The sequence below is a fragment of the Dendropsophus ebraccatus genome, chromosome 15, assembly GCF_027789765.1.
Source record: "Dendropsophus ebraccatus isolate aDenEbr1 chromosome 15, aDenEbr1.pat, whole genome shotgun sequence".
Classification (NCBI taxonomy): Eukaryota; Metazoa; Chordata; class Amphibia; order Anura; family Hylidae; genus Dendropsophus; species Dendropsophus ebraccatus.
Window position 1 is genome coordinate 41496651 of NC_091468.1, and position 18105 is coordinate 41514755.

Below are 18105 nucleotides of genomic sequence, written 5' to 3' on the forward strand. Positions count from 1 at the left end.
GAGTTGTGTTGGTCTATGGACACCATGATACTTACAGTTTGGGCCAAAATAGTCACTGTTTGAAAACTTTGGTTCGTATGAGTGGAAAAGGTCCTGGGTCAGGATTTTCTAAGACTGCAGTAAGCAAAGTTCCACATCTATGCACAGCATTACCAACCATGTTTGTAATGTCATAACTATATACAAAAATGTTTTATTGTGATGCTGCCCAGTCTGCAATACAGTATACTGGGTGTGCCTATATGACATGCTAAGCCAGTCACATATGTATGTCAGCCCTATGGCCCAGTGGGGTAATAATACAGTAGCGGGCAATACAAACATTGTCATAATTACCATCATCATCATCATCAACATCATCATCATCATCATCATCACCATGGCTTTATTTGCATAGCACCAATGTATTTCACAGTTCTTTATAAAGTCTAAATAGCAAAGAACCAACCATGTGGGAGCCCCACAAAACAGAATTCTTTATAAAATCTGCCATTATCAGTCATTATCCCTTATGGGGCTCACAATATAAATTCCAAAAAAATCTGTATATTTTTTTGTTTTACCTTGTTTAAAAAAATAGAAAGAAAATCTTCACATTTGTTGTTAGTTAGTAGATAAAATATCAGGATATACTGATAAATACAATAGGATACCATGCTTTCTGACCTGTCTATTCCTCTCTGAAGTGCTGAGGGCTAGAACATCTCCTCAATACCCCTCCCATCCCTATCGCTGCTTTGGACTCAGCTTTCAGTTCCCAGTAAATCAAGCAGGGATAAGGATGGGAGGGGGAGTGAGGAGATGTAACAGTCCTCAGCATTTTGCACAGGGCTATGTTCTGGAAGCACAGCTGGACATATGAAAGGTACCATGTGTCTCCTTGAACTACGCTATCTAGCAGTGCCAGCAGTTTGGAATGGGAATTACAGCTTACCGATTCCCTTTAGGGATGTCTTCCCATAAGATTCAGTATAGTTTACAAATGAATGAACATGCTGCGTGAACATCTCTATATAAGACCCTAGTCCATATTTAATAAAACCATTCACTATTTCAGTGGCTGAGGCAGTTCAGTAATTCTGTCAGTTTTGTAGACTGCTTAGTAAAAGTTTATTAGACTGCCTTTTTACTGTGGCAGGATTTTGAGGCATGATGTCACAATATAAGCCACGTCACCTTCCACAAGACACCCCTTTTACAAAGGCCACGGCTCTTTTCTGGTACATTTGAAAAGTGCAAAAAAGGGTGTCTAAAACTCAAAGAAAATATGAATCGAGCTATGTGAACCTTTATTTTTTTTGCACACAGTGTCAAAATTCTGCCACATTTGCAATAGTAAATCTAGGCCACTGTTAGCTATGCAAACATTATAGCTTGTAATGAGTACATCTATCTTTTTAATAACTCTCCAAAAAGCAATTATGGTACAGTTCACATGTTATAGTTAAAGGGGTTATCCGGCTATGCAAAACAACAGCTATATGGTTGCAAGAATGAAAGACACAATAAAAAAGCTATACTTACCTATCTGTGCTCCCCCAGTGTCCATTTATGGGTCTCTGGTATCCCCCCAAGACAATCGTGCCTCCATTTCCGAGACTGACTTGTCTGGGGGATGACAGCCTGCTCAGCCAATCAGACAGACCTGCGGGAAGTGATTGGCTGAGGAGGCTGTCATCCCTGAGATGAGTCTGTCTTGGAAGTGGAGGTGGGATTGTCTTAGGGGATACAGGAGACCCAGAGGAGGACCTTTAAGGGTTATCCTCATCTCATTAAGTGATGGCATATTGCTAGGACCTGTCTAGTCTTAATTCTGTATTTTGTGGCTGTGCAATCTAGTTTTGCAGTTGCTTCTTTATTGTGTCTTACAATCTTGCAACCACATTGCTGTTGTTTTAAATAGCCGGATAACTCCTTTAACTATAACAATGTGAATTGTACCACAATTGCTTTGTGGAGCATTCTTAAAAACATAGACGTACTCATTACAAGCTATAATGTTTTTAGATATGTATGCATAGTTAACAGTGGCCTAGATTTACTATTGCCAATGTGACAGAATTTTAATGCAGTGTGAAAAAAAAAGTTTCACCTGACTTCATTCATATTTACTTTGAGTTTTAGACACCTTTTATGCACTTTTCCAATGTACCAGAAAAGAGCGGTGGCCTTGGTAAAAGGGCTGTCTTGAGGAAGGGAGCAGATAGGTGAGCAATTCCATATTTTATAGTCATGGTTTTTTTTACCTGATGTGGAGTACCTCTTTAATGTACTGATCTCCAGGAGTCCTGGGGTCCCTAAACAGATGAACATTTAAACATTTTTTTTTTATTTGTAAGGCTATGTTCACACAACATCAAAAATAGAGAAAAGGCATCCGATTTTGATATTTGAAAAAAGGTCCGTTATTGCATGCCCAAAGCATAGGCGTATTACATGCCATGGAGAGGCCAGAGTACAATGTAGGTCCACCCCGGCATGGGGCCACCTTATCGTTAGTGGGGTGGTTTACACTGTTTGCAAATGGTAACCAAGAGCCCCATTATTTTTGTTAGAATTTTTTTTAGCAGTTGGGAAGGCTGCTTTTGACTTATTTTATGTCTGTAGTGGGTCTGTATCTTGCCATTGCGGTGAGCTGTTGCATTTTTGTGTTTTTTGTGTGATTGCTGCGATTTAACTGACTGCAATGGCAATGCACTGAAGTCTATGGAAAGATGGACTTCCAGTGCACACAGTGTATTGAAAAACGGATGTTTTTACCGCGGACGTCAAAATAATAAACATGATAATTATTTTCAGACATCTTTTGCAAACAGCGGACGTTTTTTATTAGTTGTTCACACACAGTTTTTCTTTTTCCACTGTTCTTTCTCCGTTTTTCCTATTAAATTCAATGGACTTTTCAATTAGGCCGCACCCAAAGGGCAATTAGTAACCAAACTAGAATAATGTACCAACAGCCGTCATTGCACTAAGGGGAGGCCAGGCTGCTAAATGACGTCCGTTATTTTAGACTCAAAAAGACGGATGTCATTTTAAACGGAGCTGAGAACACGTTGAGTGAACATAGCCTAAGATAGATTCAACGTAGTCACCAAAAAAAACAGAGTTTTAACTCACTTACTGTAGCCCCATGGCTATGTTCACACAACGTTTTTCAAGCTCCGTTTAAATGACGTCTGTCATTTTAAGTCTAAAATAACGGACGTCATTTAGCTGTCTGGCCTTCCTTTAGTGCAGTGACGGCTGTAGGTGCATTATTCTAGTTGGATGTCTGTCTTTCCATTGACATCAATGCATTGCATTGCAGTCAGTTAAATCACGTCAATAACGGATGTTTTTTAAATAGCAAAAGCGACCGTATTTTCTCTATTTTTGACCTTGTGTGAACATAGCCCTTGAATGCATGTTTCCATAGTTCGAAATAACAGAGGAAAAAAATAAGGGCACATTTATCAATGTGCACTTTTTTTTTGCACACCACTAACGTTAAATTTCCCTGGTTTCCCGACGCTGTATACCTCTTGATAAATCCAATGTAGTCAAGCTTGGAGCTGATGTAGATTTTTAGCCTGTTTTTTTTTGGGTGCAAATATTGATAAATATTGGGGGGAGATTTATTAAACATGGTGTAAGGTAAAACTGGCCCGGTTGCCCCTAGCAACCAATCAGATTCCGCCTTTCATTCCTCACAGAATCTTTGGAAAATGAAAGGTGGAATCTGATTGGTTGCTAGGGGCAACTGAGCCAGTTCCACTTTACACCATGTTTGATAAATCTTTACCATTGTGCATGGAGAGGAAAGCACAAAATTATTAATTACACATTATTAAGCTACACACGTCCTACATTCATTCTAAATATAATAAATTTGAATGTTTTTTGTTCAGGAACCATAACAATTTGGGTTACTGACATTAAAATAGTGCATTGCATATCTTGAGTCAGAGATGTGTCCTATTGCCAGTAAGGGACTGGTAAAGGCTCATTGCATAGGGGGTGGGGCGGCTGAGGAGTTCCGTATGACTGAGCCGCCACTCGACTCTCTTTGGGATGGGGCCCTGGCAAATGTTCTAGCTTGCCCTCCTAACACTGGCTCTGGTCAAATGTGATGGTACTACCAATGGAGACTCCAAGTGAAGTCTTTTACATTAGTAAAAATGTCGTTAGGGATTAGCTGTAAAAAAATACAAAAGACAAAAAGTACAGTAAAGGTTTGCTGAGTGTTGAGTATGTCCATAAACAGAGGTTTCCTTCTAGTGATCACAGTTACTGAATTGATTTTCACAATAACATAAGGCAGATGCCACAGAATCCCCACTACACATCTTACAAGGTCTTGCAGATCTGATTTGGGATAAAGCAAATAGGAATCAGCATGCTAGATCATATACAAACACTGCAAGGCCGATATCTCTTGGCAGACTCCTGCTACCACACCTGTGCATAACAGATGGCTACTCCATGCTATTGTTTGGTGCAAACAAAGTACAAAGTTCTTTATCCAGGAGTATAAAGATGGATATCTTGAAGTAGCTGCCTAAAAAATAAATACATGTAACAATTTATTATTATTAATCATTTTAAAATACAAGGATCCCTGGTAGAGAAAAGTGAATGCTTAAAATATGTGTGATCAGTGGTGATAATTTCACCCCTATAAGAAAGTGGAAGCTGTAGTAAGGATCTACTAAACAGGTTCAACTAATAGTATGAGCTGTGAATGCAATACCCGGTACAGCCACTACTGATTGTATGGGGCTGTGCCTGGTAAGCTAAAAAGAGTAGAGGGGGCTGAATAAGAAGTCAAACAAGTGCACAAATGTGCTGGGAATATACAGGTGCCAGATTGGTCAACTGGGTCCAGCCTTAACATTTTATACTTCTTCTTCAGGTGAGGAAAATTGCCCCATTGCTGTTTTTCAAAATGGCAGAAAATCTTTGGCTGTTGGCCACACATGTCTCCATGTAGTAGAAGATGCACGGCCAACAGGGCTGTGTAAAGATTGCTAGTGATGTTCATCCAGTCCTGGCCGCATGAATATCAAGCTGTGTAATAGGCTAGGTAAGCGAGTGCTGATCTAGCAGATAATACAGCCTATAGACAGGAGAAAAATCAGATAACACACCAGAATGTCAAAACCAGAAATTCAGATGAGAAATACAGAAAGAGGGGATGACAGCATTAATCAAGGATTAAAGGGGAATCCTAGTGATCCCATAAAAAATAAAGTGCTCAAAAAGCTTTTAAGTGCACTCACAGATCCCCCACCAGTTTTTTGACACCATTCCCACGTGTCTACGCTGCTACTAGCCCCAGCTTTAAACTTTTACAAATTATCCCAGTTTTCAATTGTACTGTTGTGATACCAGTGCCAGTTGAGCACACAGGTATTAAGGCACACTTGCTTTGATTTTAGGATGACTGGCTATACCCTTTCCCCTGTGGTCGGTGACCTGCCAGACTGTGTGGGGGGTCTCTTGGGTACTTGTCACGGTGGTCCAGAGTGGAGCTTTGACCCACCCGGACTATTGATACTGCCACCCACAGAAATGGGAGCTGACTCAAGGATGGAAGTGACGGTGTAGGTGCCAGAAAAATATTCACTGAGTCCTGTTACCATAAATAAAATCTTCTTTACTGTAGAAAGACTTGATAAATCAGCAGATAATAGACTTCTGACTAGACACAATCTGTGTTAAGAGCTTTTGGAGCAGGAGAGCTGAACTGACTTGGTTGTGCACTGAGAAGTAGGGCGAGCTTAGAGTAGTAGAGAGGAGTTTGTGTTGAGGGTTTAGAGTAGTAGAGAGGAGTTTGTGCTGAGAGTCCCAACCCAGGTTAAAAGTGTGCTCTGCCGGAACTTTAGAAGATGAAGAAGTAGAATACTGAAGACTTGAGAATAGAAGACTACTTGTGCCTGTATTTCTACCTTTGTTGTCGCTGTATCACCTGGTGCCCTACAGTGTCAGGTGACCCGTCCTCCTAGGGTGACACAAGCCCCAGACCTTGTTACCTCAGTTGATCAAGGTGGCCAAATTACCTAGTTTCACCTGCGCTGTGAGATAGAGTACGTAGGCTTGTAGCAACTTTGGCTCTATCCGGATCAGTTCCTCTTGTTTCACGATACTGTCCTACACTTTTAGAGATGTTCACAGCGTGGCTTGGGGTGATCTCTGACCTATCCTCTCCTGAACAATTTAGCACTGCATAATAAGGGTAAGTCTGCGATCCTTTGCGGCGCCACATGCGTCTCTCCTGCTGTTTTGGTTCCATAGAGACCTTTGTTTCATGGTGACCGTTTAACATGGGAGGTATTACTCTTTTTCCCCAGTGATTGCACCAATTTCAGATGCCATGATTAAGAGCCAGGTTAGGCTCGAAACACGTCGGCTGTCTTTTTAATGAATTACTGAAATAAAATTGACTGATTTTATGTGAGCTGAAGGAATCCAGTCTTTTCTTCTTAATAAGGGTAAGTGTTGCTTTGGAGAAAAAAAGAGTCTCAGTGCTTCCCATATGTCTGTCCACTACCACACTCATGACTAGACTACACTGGACTGTTGGGGGACCTGGCAGAGCCAGGGCCCAGCTGGACTACGGCAGGGACCGTCTTGTCTTGTTTCCTCTCTCCTAAGTGTGAGTGTCTACTTCTCTCCCCATGTGAGAACTTCTTACAGGGGGTTTAATACCTCCTGTGAGTGGTGGAGAAGAAAGGGCAGAGAGAAGAATAAGAATAGAGATAGGTGGAGAAGAGAAAAGAGCTCTCATTGATACTCAGATAACAACCAAACAATAACCCCTTGTCCACTACAGCTGTGCAATATATAAGTTCAGATACATATGGTAGCGACATCTAGTGACAAAACTTAGGTACAACTTTATTACTACTTTTACTTGGAGTACAGGCTTTTGCGAGGGGTGTATAGACCAGTAACACTCGTGGTGGGATACCACCTATCCATCTGTGTTGTAGTATCTGCCCAAAACTATCCATCTGCTTCTGGTTTGCACAGTAAACACAGTATCTATCTTTCTGTCTATCTATTCATTTAAATAAACCAAGAAATCCGCAGCACAACCTTCTTGTGAAAAAACTTCCAAGTGTTTTATTCTATATCAAGCAGAAAATAGATGCAACGTTTCAATCTCATCGTGAGATCTTTCTCAAGCAAAAGAAAGATCTCACGATGAGATTGAAACGTTGCATGTATTTTCTGCATGATATGGAATAAAACACTTGGAAGTTTTTTCACAAGAAGGTTGTGCTGCGGATTTCTTGGTTTATTTAGTGGGGAGATGTGGATTTGGTCTCCAGCCGCTGGCACCCGAACTTAACCCTTACAGAGTGCACTCCGTTGTGGATTTTTATTCATCTAAATAGATAGATTAGAAGTACGAACTGGAGAGAATGGAACGGCTGCACATCCCATCTATGGCTGATACTAATGCTGCTCGGCCTATATTAAAAATCAACACCAGAGTGTCTGTATATGAATTGATCAAGCCATATTGCCCCGTGTACCACCGCGCAGGTCCTCTGGTCCACACGGGTCCCTACGCTAACTCCACACCGTGTCGGTCAGCGACCGACAACCCCGCAAAGCGTGCACATGCAGGGAAGGGAGGCCATGGAATGGCCCTGCAACCCCAATGTCACAGGACCAGACCCAAAAAGCCCCACCAAAACCCGGCCAGCACCACCGGCGGGGAAGGCTGCCCCCAAACGACACAAGTATGGATATGGTATTACACTTACCATTACTGCTCTCACAGAATGGGGAAGACATAAGGTCTGGACATGTGAGCACAGGCATATCCTGCTAATTTTGGTCATGTGGGTCTTATAAAGGAGTGCTAGCTGTTCAGAGAGGGAGAACTGTGAAACATGAACTGGAGAGAATGGAACGGCTGCACATCCCATATATGGCTGATACTATGCAGTGTGGCTTGATCAATTCACATACAGAATTCTGATGTTTTTTATGCAGCCGAGAGGTACTAGTATCAGCCATAGATGTGAGGTGCAGCACTCTTTTTCTTCCCTGAACCGATAGATTAGAAGTGTTACAGCTTGCCTGGTAACAGAAGAGACAGAGATCATGTGACCTCTGTCTCAGAAGGGAGAGGGAGGACAGAGGAGTGGAGACAGAGTGGACCAGGAAGTGAGAATATTCAGCAGCTTTGGAGGCTTTTTTTCAATACCTCAATACAGAGGTGTAGCTAGGATTCACGGGGCCCCATAGCAAAAATTTTTAAGGGGCCCACCCTCCCCTACGCACAACACAAACACTGCATATTTTTTGTGTTGCAGCATGTAAGTAAACACTGGGTCACTTACACACTGCAGTACATAAAGGGTTAAGCAGAAGGACAAACGCTCTTACCTTCTCTCCCGGGCCCCCCTCCTGCACGGGCCCCATAGCAACTGCCTACCCTGCCTCTATGGTAGGTACACCACTGCCTCAACACCATAGATGAGACCATCAAATTTACTTAGGTAGCATTACAGAAGTGGATACAATTCCTGGACATCTGGGTTTATAGAGAAGGGGATAGACTATTGACCGATCTCTTTTTTAAACCTACTGACAAAAATAATCATCTTTTATTTGACAGCTTCCATTCCCGCACTATGGTGCTGTCATTATCCTACAGCCTGTTCCTACGAGTAACTAGGATTATACAGGATTCGCTCTTCCGGTCAGTCTGAAAACAATGGGGGACATGTATCATCCGGCGTACGGATGATTTTCAGCGGAAAGTGCCGATTTGCGCATTATTTTATTTGCAAATGGCCGATTTGCGAATAAAATATTCGCAAATCAGCACTTTCCGCCGAGTACGCCGGGGGGCGGGGAGGGGTTGTGAAGGGGGCGGAATGGAGGGCGCGGACTCAGAGTCCATTCTGCCAAAATATAGGCCTAAAGCCTACTCCAGTCCTCAGCTGGCGTAGGTTTTCGTCAGTGCGCACCAGAGCGCACGGGATTTATGTAGAGGCAGTCCGCCTTTACATAAATCCCCGTAGCGCCTGAAATGCGGGGACATTTATAAGTCCGGCGTAAAAAACGCCGGACTTAATAAATGTCCCCCAATGTGTGACAAATTTAGAGCCAGGAGATTCCCGAGTGCAGTCATTGAACAACAGAGAAATAAAGCCACATCCCCCAAACCTGACCCGTTAGTTAGAGGGACTATCGAATGCCCCCGGATAACAGTTGTCACTACATATTCTGAGACGAGTAAACAGATTTCACATACTCTACAGTAAGAACGGCAGGTGCTAGGCAGAGCCTTCCCACAAGTCAGGGAGTTTAGTGTGGCCCCTAGGATAGCATATAGAAGACTTAGAAATTTAAGAGATACCCTTGTTAGGGCAGATGTAGGTCCCACAGTACAGATTACAAAATATCAGGGACCCAAAGGGTGGATGTTTCCCCATGTTTGGGTTGCAGTAATTGATCCCTTATGTTGAAGGGCTTAACCTTTATAAATTCACAGATAGGATATGTAAATTAAATTCGTGAACAACTGATTTGCCTCGTGGACATCTGACTTTGTGGTATATGTATTAATATGTTCTTGCAAAATGCTTTACTATATGTGAGAGAAAAATGGTGAATTGCAGGGCGAGGGTCAATAAACATAGATCTACAATCAGGACAGCCTGGGTAGATCTATGTCCCACCGAGCTAAGGGTGTGAGATTTGTCATCACTGACAGGGTCAAGAGGAGAAGGAGAGGGGGGGGACGAAGTGGCAGAGCTTAAGGCTGCATTCACACGTTTAGTGTTTTTCCCGGTCCGTGATTGTGGTCCGGCAGCTACCTCCGTGATCCGTGCAAAACAGTCCGTTTTTCATCCGTTTTGCATCCGTGTCCGTTTTTTTCACGGATCTGTGTTAAAGCATTTTAAATTACATTGATTACATCACATCTGTGTTTTTCATGGATGAACACGGATGTCACATCCGTGTACATCCGTGAAAAACACGGATCTCATTGATTTCTATGGGGAATCCTTTCCGTGCATCCGTTCCGAGTAATGACATGTCTTATTTTTTAATGGAACGGATTACGGATCCATGAAATCACGGAACATCTGAATAGCCCAATAGAAAGCAATGGGCTGTAAAATTGTCCGTGAGCATGGACAACTTCCCGGAACGTGTGAATGCAGCCTTAGAGAAGGGAACCCATGTGGATACATAGACTAGGCTAGCTTTAATTTGGAGTATAAGTTGTGAATTAGGCTGGGATCACACTACGTTTTTGCAGTCCGTTATTTTTCATCAGTTTTTTTGCAAAAGACTGATTAAAAAATGGATGCAATTGTGTGCATCAGTTTTGCTTAGTTTTTCCATTGACTTCCATTTTTGTGTCCGTTAAAAAAAACAACCTGTTTTGATCCTTTTTTTTGCAAGTTGCAAGAAACAGATGAAAAAAACGGATTGCAAAAACCCAGCCTTAGTGTGAACCCAGCCTTACTGTCCTCTTGTAATCTGTATGTTTGGCTCAGTACCCGAATGTCTCCTTCTTTATGGTTCGGAGACTATTCATCATAAGCAGTGGAAAGTACCTAGTGCTAGGGAAAAGAAGAAGACACGTAGTTGTTTTCTAATTATGCTTTATTTAGATATGAAATGATACATTGTTACTAACTTTCTCATTTTTCATCTCTTGTAGATGATATGAATTCTGGATTGAACAGTTACCAGCTACAAGCTTCCGGAGTGTTTATGGCTCCCAGAATATATGGATTTATTTGTAATTTTAGTTTTTTGTGCTATTTTGCCATCATTGCTTTTCATAAAAGGCTGTTGTATATGATTTCTTTTCTGCTCCGCTTATTGTTAGGTTATGTGACAAATGGGATGTATTCATGTGGATATACACTACCGTTCAAAAGTTTGGGGTCACCCAAACAATTTTGTGTTTTCCATGAAAAGTCACACTAATTTACCACCATACGTTGTGAAATAAATAGAAAATACAGTCAAGACATCGACAAGGTTAGAAATAATGATTTGTATTTGAAATAACATTGTTTTTACATCAAACTTTGCTTTGGTCAAAGAATCCTCCTTTTGCAGCAATTACAGCATTGCACACCTTTGGCATTCTAGCTATTAATCTGTTGAGGTAAGCTGGAGAAATTGCACCCCAACGCTTCTAGAAGCAGCTCCCACAAGTTGGATTGGTTGGATGGGCACTTCTGGCGTACCATACGGTCAAGCTGCTCCCACAAAAGCTCAATGGGGTTCAGATCTGGTGACTGCGCTGGCCACTCCATTACCGATAGAGTACCAGCTGCCTGCTTCTGCTGTAAATAGTTCTTGCACAATTTGGAGGTGTGTTTATTGGAGGTGTGTTTAGGGTCATTGTCCTGTTGTAGGATGAAATTGGCTCCAATCAAGCGCTGTCCACTGGGTATGGCATGGCGTTGCAAAATTGAGTGACAGCCTTCCTTATTCAGAATCCCTTTTACCCTGTACAAATCTCCCACCTTACCAGCACCAACCCCAGACCATCACATTACCTCCACCATGCTTAGCAGATGGCGTCAGGCATTCTTCCAGCATCTTTTCATTTGTTCTGCGTCTCACAAACGTTCTTCTTTGTGATCCAAACACCTCAAACTTGGGTTCATCCGTCCACAACACTTTTTTCCAGTCTTCCTCTGTCCAATGTCTGTGTTCTTTTGCCCATCTTAATCTTTTTCTTTTATTGGCCAGTCTCAGATATGGCTTTTTCTATGTCACTCTGCCCTGAAGCCCAAAATCCCACAGCCGCCTCTTCACTGTAGATGTTGACACTGGTGTTTTGCGGGTACTATTTAATGAAGATGCCAGTTGGGGACCTGTGAGGCGTCTGTTTCTCAAACTAGAGACTCTAATGTGCTTATCTTCTTACTTAGTTGTGCAACGCGGCCTCCCACTTCTTTTTCTACTCTGGTTAGAGTCTGTTTGTGCTGTCCTCTGAAGGGAGTAGTACACACCGTTGTAGGAAATCTTCAATTTCTTAGCAATTTCTCACATGGAATAGCCTTCATTTCTAAGAACAAGAATAGACTGTCGAGTTTCAGATGAAAGTTCTCTTTTTCTGGCCATTTTGAGCGTTTAATTGACCCCACAAATGTGATGCTCCAGCAACACAATCTGCTCAAAGGAAGGTCAGTTTTGTAGCTTCTGTAACAAGCTAGACTGTTTTCAGATGTGTGAACATGATTGCACAAGGGTTTTCTAATCATCAATTAGCCTTCTGAGCCAATGAGCAAACACATTGTACCATTCGAACACTGGAGTTATAATTGCTGGAAATGGGCCTCTATACACCTATGTAGATATTGCACCAAAAAACTATTTGCAGCTAGAATAGTCATTTACATTAGCAATGTATAGAGTGTATTTGTTTAAAGTTAGGATTAGTTTAACGTTATCTTCATTGAAAAGTACAGTGCTTTTCCTTCAAAAATAAGGACATTTCAATGTGACCCCAAACTTTTGAACGGTAGTGTAGATCCTTTATAGGGGCTAGAATTATGGCTGGAATTTATGATATTACCCATTGGGGAGGATGCTATATATGTATATATATGTGATACCCCAAGGTGAGGGTGCTCAGTGCACCATATACCCCTGTAAGTAGCCAGGGTTGGTGTCCATGTGAGCCCCGATGATTCCCTGCTGGTGATCCTGGGCGGTTATCAGGGACTGCTGTATGATCTGGGGGTCAACCTACATGGAAGTGTAGGTACTCCAGGTTCCATGAGGTTGGAAACTGATGTACGGCTAGGTGGCGCACTCCCCTAGGGTTGGGGTTAAATAGTAAGAGACCTGGACACAAATGGTAATATGGTCTCTAGTGGAGTCCTAAAACAACTTTCCATTTGATGATGTGCCGCCATGTTGGTTAAGTTACAGTATTCCCCTCTTTATAGGATTTGTGTAATTATCTCCAGTTATATACTGTTACTGAATAGTATACTGATTTGCATCTCTACTTTATATGTTATGTGATACTTACCTATGTTGGGCTCCTGGCAATACAGCCCTGTTTTAAGATGGTTACAGAAGGTTTTAACTAGCTTGTGCACTAGCGCTGATGATGGAGACTGATTTAGTTTTGTCTGCATTGTTGGTGCTCGCGCCATGCCACTGTCTGTAATATGCACTCGTGTTGAGATGCCCTAGAGACTTGGGGAGCTGGTAAACATCCATTTATTTATTATTATTATTATTATTATTGTTTATTATGTATCCATTTATTATGTCTTGTGACACTGATGATTGGGGTATATGATATAGGGGACTACTGAAATATTGTATTATGAATCGGGGTATATACTGTAGGTATATTGGACACATTACATACACAGTGAAGATAGGTAATTTTATGTGATACACAATGATTATAATGTAAATGTTTTCTATGATCACTGGTAACTATCTGTAACACTGTTAACCAACTGTTACCAAGGATTGTGATTGCTGTGAGCACATATTTAAGTGTGAGTTTGGCACTTAGTATTGATGCTTGAGAAAGGCTAGTGTGTATAGCCGACAACTGTCTTGTCTTTCTCTCTTTCTGCCATTGTATGTCCCCTTAGCATTGTGAAGCATGTTCGAAATGTGGTCATCAAAACTATAATTAAAAAAAGCTACAACAATGCTTGAATGAGACTTTGCCAGTTGGTATACCTTTACACAGAGGGGTAGATTTATAAAAGGGTGTAAATATACACCTGGTGTAAACTGCCCACAGCAACCAATCACGGCTCAGGTACAATGAAAGAGGAGCTGTGATTGGTTGCTGTTGGCAGTTTACGCCAGGTGTATATTTACACCCTTTTATAAATCTCCCCCAAAGTCTATACAAACAGCAATATTTAAATACATATGGATCTCTAAACATCACCATATTCCCAAAACAGTAATGATGAGTAGTAAAACCTATTATGCATTATTATTGGGTACTGTGGTCCACCTATTATGCATATAAAAGGTTGACCTAGATAGAGACATTGTGGATGGCTGCAGTTTATCAAAACACTTTTTTTCTGTGGCACACTTCCCCTCCAAAATCATCACGTCTCTCTCCATTGGGCCCTTATTGATTTACTTGGTTATGCTTCCCAATCTCCCCTCTTAATTTCTTTTTACTCTACTCAAACTTTTCCCCAGGACTTAAGTTTCAGACAATACAAATCGTGTCAGACAGGAAATTGTTTCAATTTGCAGATATCCTTTTATTAAAGGGGTTTGTTTGTAATAGGTTTCTTTGACATGAATTTGGCCGTTTGTCTCCAGCACTTCCTGACTTCCTGAGGCTGGGTTCACACTACGTAAGACACCGGCTGTTCTGTGACCAGTGTCAGTAAATGGCAGGTGTCAGTGAAGTTCATCCCGGCCGGTACTGCAGTACTGGCTGGATAAACATTAATTCTTTTACAGTTGGGATGCGGGCTGAAGCTGCAGAAAATTATCATTTCCTGATCCACTCTATCTTGGCTCCTCTGTACTCCCCCTCCCTTCTGAAACCAAAGTCAAATGATGTCTGTCCCTTCTGTTGCCAGGTCAGCCCACCTCTGACATCACACCAATCAGTGAGTACCTGGTCAAGTGGCGGGGAAAGGACAAAACAGTGACAGCCTCCTGAGCAATATAGGGGAAAGGAAACACAGTTGTTTCATCTCTGTCTTTCTATTATATCTATATAGATGGATAGACAGACACATAGATGACAGATAGATATTTCGTTTAGGCTGGGTTCACACACAGTATATTTCAGGTAGTATTTGGTCCTCATGTCAGGTCCTCATAGCAACCAAAACCAGGAGTGGATTGAAAGCACAGAAAGGATCTGTTCACATAATGTTGTAATTGAGTGGATGGCCGACATTTAATAGCAAATATTTGCCATTATTTTAAAACAACCGCTGTTATATTGAAATAATGGCAGTTATTTACCGGTATATGGCGGCCATCCACTCAATTTCACCATTGTGTGAACAGAGCCTTTCTGTGTTTTCAATCCACTCCTGGTTTTGGTTGCTATGAGGACCTGACATGAGGACCAAATACTGCCTGAAATATACTGTGTGTGAACCCAGGCTATGGCTGGGTTCACACTATGTATATTTGAGGCTGTATTTGTGAGGCTGTATAGCAACCAAAACCAGGAGTGGATTGAAAACACAGAAAGGCTCTGTTCACATAATGTTGTAATTGAGTGGATGGCCGTCATTTAATGGCAAATATTTGCTGTTATTTTAAAACAACGGCTGTGGTATTGAAATAATGGCCGTTATTTACTGTTATATGGCGGCCATCCACTCAATTTCAACATTGTGTGAACAGATCCTTTCTGTGTTTTCAATCCACTCCTGGTTTTGGTTGCTATGAGGACCTGACATGAGGACCAAATACTGCCTGAAATATACATAGTGTGAACCCAGTAAAAGTGTAAAGCAGAAGCAGACTGAGCCAGCGATGGCCAAATACTTTGAGATGGGGCGGATACTTGGCAGTTGGCTCTGCGGTGCAATGTATGCTGGAAAATGTAGTTTCCTGCCGGCGCCATCTTGGGTTTAGATCAGCTAGACCAGAGGGACCAGCTAGATTTGGAAGCATTTCATTTTTTAGCTCTTTGATGGAATGCCCCTTTAACTCGCACTTTGCTTCTTTTTAAGAGATTGGTTTAGAGGAGCGAACTGCCATTTTACGCACTTTATGTTGTTTCACCTAGGTACCCTTATTGTCTGTAAGCCTTCCCCCTTTGAACAATTGATAAGAGTAGGTACATCCACTAAGGGGTTAATCGCTGCAATATATACTATTCTTGATTTCCCAGTAGGGGATACTCCCATCTGATATAATTATACGATTAGGTGGGAGACGATTTTGGGTAGGCAAAAGCTTAAAGCTGGGGTATTGTGTGGGACAGAACCACAACTTCCTCTATTAGCACAAATTACCACATTTCGAAGCTTCAATCTACATAAATTAAACAATAATGTGTCACCATTATGCTGGAGATGTTCTCGAGTCATTGGATCACTTTGTCATATCTTTTGGGAATGCTCGCTTATTAAGAAGTTCTGGTCGGATGTCTCTGGCCTGTCCACTACAATACTTCAAAAACCTATACCCTTTGACTCAGTTGTTTGTCTGCTCAACATCTCTCCTAAAGGTCTTGGGGGAAAAAAATCTACTAAATAGTTTTTTGCAATTTTGACTGCTGCCAAATCCCTAATTGCTAGAGGTTGCTAGAGGTAGAGGTTGGATAGTTTGACAGCTAGAGCAAAAGAATTGAGACCCCTAGAACGTTGGACAACCTCTCTGAATGACAAAATGGACCTAACTGAATCTATATGGTCTCCATGGGACTCATACTGATCTGATAGGTATAATTATCAGACTATCCCCTTCATATGCTTTCCTCTCCCCCCCTATACCTTTGTCTACCCTGTTGTAGGTCTTTCTTCTTCATTGTTATTTGATAATGTGTAAGTTCAAGATTTAGCACTTATTCTTAATTAGAGATGATCGAACATTGGGAATAGTCAGGTTCGATCGAACTCGAACCTTCATCAATTGATTCCCAATGACTTACTGTTCCCTGGGGAAGGTGGAGACAGACCGAGTACCACCTGGAAAACAGGGATACAGCCTAGGTAACAGGCTTCGGGAATCAAATGATGAAGGTTCGAGTTCGATCGAACCTAACAGTTCCCGATGTTCGATCATCTCTATTCTTAATGCGACTTTTTACAATTTTTATTTTTGATATGTTCAATTTACTGTTCCTTTTATATTAAAAAAAATACGTAACCCCCCCCCCCCAAAAAAAAAACAAAACAAAAAAAAACAATGCTTGAAAATATGGACTCCATGGATATCATCTTGGTGAAAATATTTTTTGAATAAATGTAAAACATTTTGTCATCACAGCAATCCAACGATGTTAATGAGTTTTATTCAGAACTTGAACCATACCACAGGTCACATGAAATAAACACAGTGGCAAACACCTGTCCTGTGAGAATGTCTCTGTTTGGGTGTAAGATGTAACTACATTACCCGGCACAATTCCTGCAAGATTTCTAATTATGCATTCCCAGAAGAAAATATAATTAGAATATTACTTTGTACAACAGAAGCGGCACATAGAGAGAAAGCAGCGAGTCTTCAAAAAAGAAGGGTTAAATGATTTCATGCATTGCGGAATATTTTCCTTGAACTTGAAAAGTCAATCAAACTCTGACATTCATCTTTGAAGGACATCCGGATTGTTCTAACCAATCTTAAAGAATAAATTTCGTGGGCTTGTACAAGAAAATAAATGAAGATGCTTAACATACTACTACATATGCAACACATCACAATTGCGTCTTTTCATTCTCCGTTCAGCATCTGTTTCCTTCAGTTTTCAATGTGCGTTATTGTGACGATTCAGATATAATCACGGAGCATTAAAAGTAAATTAGCTGAACCATTTTATTTTCGGCATATCAGTTATATCGAAGTGAGGTTATCCGAGTCAAGTGATTTAGCAATTTCATGTTTTCATTTCAATTGTGTTTATAAATATAGGCTGGATGCATTCTTTAATGAAATTTGCAGCATTCCTGTATCCCGAGCCAAAGGTTCAAAAGCATCCCCAATTACACGATGTTTAATCTCCAGCAAAAAATCTAACATTTATCTTACTGTTAATGAAATATGTCATTGTTGCTATTTTCAGACAAGATGGAAAGCTGACAACATCACTCTAGAATCAACTGTGGTGAATGGTAAATTAAATTGGCTCTTTGAAGTCTTTTTGGAGACACATTGCAGGTGACATTTGTGCTTATCTGTGTAGATGTATCCAAACATTAATTAACTCAGCCATGTTGATGCTTCAACATATACATTAAGGGTCCATTCACACATAGGCTATGTTCACACAACGTTTTTTTAAGCTCAGTTTAAAAAGACGTCCGTCATTGTGAGTCTAAAATAATGGATGTCATTTAGCAGCCTGGTGCAATGACGGCTGTTGGTACATTATACTAGTCTGGAAATACTAATTGGCCTTTGGGTGTGTCTTAATTGAAAAGTCTATTG